Genomic DNA, 3772 nt, shown 5'->3' on the forward strand with positions numbered 1-3772 from the left:
ATGGTGGCGCACACCTGTAATCCCAGCTACTCAGGAGCCTGAGGAAGGAGAATTGCTTGAACCCGGGAGGCGGATGTTGCGGTGAGCCGAGATCACGCCATTGCACTCTAGCATGGGCGACAAGAGCGAAACTTCATCTCAAAAAGAAAAAAAAAAAAAAAAAAGAAAGAAAGCAATTTGACAATCACTAAAAAATTTTAAATGCACACACTCTTAGAACCTTCTACTCTGCTTCTCTCCCATCTGGACAGAGATGTTTGATTATACAAGGATTGCCATTACAGCATTGTTTGGATTTGTAAAATACTGGGACCAACATCAATATGCTCCAATAGGGGATAAGGTAATGAAAATATTATGCAGGTGTACAATGAAATGCTATGCAGTTTCCAAAAACAAAAGCAAAGAAGAAGGAGGAGGAGAAGGAAGAAGAAGAGGAAGAGGAAGAGGAGGAGGAAGAAGAAAAGAAGAAAGGAGAAGAAGAAAAGAGAAGAAGAAAAAGAAGGAAGAGGAGGAGAAGAAGAAATAATAATCTACTAATAGGGAAAGCTGTCTGAGATTTATTTACTCATTAATTTATTCAACAAATGTTTGTTGAGTCTTAACTATGTGCCAGTCTTCTACATTCCAGGACACTGTGTGGAACAAAACAAAGTTGCTGGGGTCATGGAATTACTTTCTAGAGGGAAAGACGGATGATAAGCAAACCAAGCAATAAATACATGGTATGAAACATGCCATAAAGTGAAATGAATCAGAATATGGAAGATGAAGAGTGATGGTTATTACTTTATATTGGGTCATCAGAGTGGAATCTCTCTGATGAGGTAGCCAAACAGCTGCTGCAGTGTAGAGTCTCAAGTATGAATGTCACTGGGCATTTATCTCAGAGAAATAAAAATGTTCACCCAAGAATCTGCACAAAACATTGTTCATAATAGCCAAGCCTAGAAAGAATTCAAATGTCCTCGAACGGTGAAGAGTTAAACAGTGACACATTCATATTGTGAAATACTACCCAGCGATAAAAATGAATGAACTACTGAGATAGGCAACAACTTGGATAGATCTCAAGAGAATTATGCTGAGTAAGAAGAGTCAATCTCAGAAGGTTATGATTTGTATGATTCCATTAATAACATTTATTTACTTTTATTTATTTATTTATTTATTTATTTATTTATTTATTTATTGAGACAGTTTCACTGTGTTGCTCAGGCTGGAGTGCAGCGGGACAATCTCGACTCACTGCAGCCTCTGCCTCCCAGGTTCAAGTGATTCTCTTGTGTCAGCCTCTCGAGTAGCTAGGATTAAGGCATGCACCACCATGCCCAGCTAATTTTTTTTTTGGTATTTTTAGTAAACACAGGTTTTCACCATGTTGGCCAGGCTAGTGTCCAACTCTTGACCTCAAATGATCCACCCGCCTCGGCTTTCCAAAGTGCTGGGATTACAGGAGTGAGCCACTGTGGCCAGCCCATAACATTCTTGAAATGACAAAATTATAGAGATAGAGAACAGATGAGTAGTTGCTAGGCATTAGGGAAAGAGAAGGGAAGGAGGTGTCCGTGGCTATAAAAGAGTACCCTGAGGGATCCTTGTGATGGAACAGTTTTGTATCTTGACTGTAATGTTTGTTGTTCCTATGTGATATTTACACATGCAATAAAATTGCATAGAACTAAACACACACGAACACATGGTGTATGTAAAAATGGTGAAATCTGAGTAAGATTGGTGGATTTTATCAATAATAATTTCCTGGTGTGATATTGTACTACATTTATGCAAGATGTTACCATTGGGAGAAACTGAGTGAAGAGTATGCTGGATCTTTATTTTTATTTCATTTTACTGTTTTTGGAGACAGAGTCTTGCTCTGTCACCCAGGCAAGAGTGCAGTGGCGTGATCTTAGCTCACTGTAACCTCCACCTCCTGGGTTCAAGCAATTCTCATGCCTCAGCCTCCCAAGTAGCTGGGATTACAGGCTTTGTGTCACCATGCCCAGCTAATTTTTGTATTTTTAGTAGAAATGGGGTTTTGCCATGTTGGTCAGGCTGATCTTGAACTCCTGGCCTCAAGCAATTTTCCCTCCTCTGCCTCCCAAAGTGCAAGGATTACAGGAGCGAGCCACTGCCCCCAGCCACTGGATCTTAATTATATCCTATAACTGTATGTGAATCTACAATTATGTCAAAATAAATTTTAAAAAATTTCTGCAATCACAACATCAATGACTTGTCTTTCCCAGCCAGCAAAGCCTTATATTTTGCTCGTATTGATTGGATTAATCCCTGTGGACAGAGAAATTCATATGCCAACTGGCTTAAGTTTGGTTACACTACCTATTCCTGAACCAATTACTATGGCAAGGGAACTGAGATAATGCTCACTAGTCTATGCATCAAGACCCACTGAAAAATGTAATTGTCATTAGTCGTTTAAATATCATTTATTTTTGAACTGGTTGTGTGCTTCCCAACATTTAACTATATTCTATTTCCTGGGGATAAAATTTTTGAAGACAGTGGGAGGGAAAGCTAATCTGACCCATTCTTTCAAACAGCAAGGGGTTGAGGATTTCCTTGATTTTGACACAGGCATTTGAATATAAGCAGACTATACCTGGTAAATGCACTAGACAAGATTCCTGCCCTTATGGAGCTGACAGGCCACTGGGGGCTGGATGGAGGCAGGGATGGTAGCTGTCTCCAAGATAGTCAGTATCTTAGAGACATCTCATATGCACATGACATTGGATCACCAAGATATGTAAGTTGGGTATCATGGCACATGCCTGTAGTTCCAGCTACTTGGGACGCTAAGGTGGGAGGATTGACTGAGCCCAGGAGTTGGAGACTGCAGTGAGCTATGATCACACCACTGCACTCCAGCCTGTGGGACACAGTGAGATCCTCGTATTAAAAAAAAAAAAAAAAAAAAAAGGGCGGGCACGGTGGCTCACACCTGCAATCCCAGCACTTTGGGAGGCCGAGGCAGGCAGATCACCTGAGGTCAGGGGTTCAAGACTAGCCTAACCAACATGGAGAAACCACGTCTCTACTAAAAATACAAAATACAAAATTAGTTGGGTGTGGTGGCACATGCCTGTAATCCCAGTTTCTTGGGAGGCTGAGGCAGGTGTATCACTTGGGGCTAGGAGTTCAAGACCAGCTTGGCCAACATGGCAAAAGTCTGTCTCTACTAAAAATACAAAAATTAGCCGGGTGTGGTGGCAGGTACCTGTAATCCCAGCTACTCAGGAGGCTGAGACAGGAGAATCACTTGAACCCAGGGGGTGGAGGTTGCAACGAGCCAAGATTGTGCCACTGCACTCCAGCCTGGGCAACAGAGCAAAACTCTGAAGAAAAAAAAAAATTGTCTTCAAATATAGTCACATTGGGGGTTAAAATTCCAAAACATGAGTTGGGAGCTGTGTGTATGTGGTGGGCTGAGTGGACACAACTTGGTCCATAATGACGTCCAACTGCTCTACTATACGACTCCATAAAAGGGGAGTGAGCTCACTGAGGCCATGCTTCCAGCCATTCCCTGACAAAAGCATGAGGATTGTCAATGAAGAGCAGCCCAATTGCCAAATGGATACATTCTGAGTCACTAGTCAGTGCCAGGTGTAACAGAAAAATCATCCCAGTGAGCCCTACCTGTTGCGCAGTTTGTTATACAGTATGAAATAATCAGAACAAAGACTGGCATTCAGTTATTAATCAAATCAATATGTGGTTACTAATTGTGACAAGTGCTATGAAG

The sequence above is a fragment of the Mandrillus leucophaeus genome, unplaced genomic scaffold, assembly GCF_000951045.1.
Source record: "Mandrillus leucophaeus isolate KB7577 unplaced genomic scaffold, Mleu.le_1.0 Scaffold392, whole genome shotgun sequence".
Taxonomy (NCBI): domain Eukaryota; kingdom Metazoa; phylum Chordata; class Mammalia; order Primates; family Cercopithecidae; genus Mandrillus; species Mandrillus leucophaeus.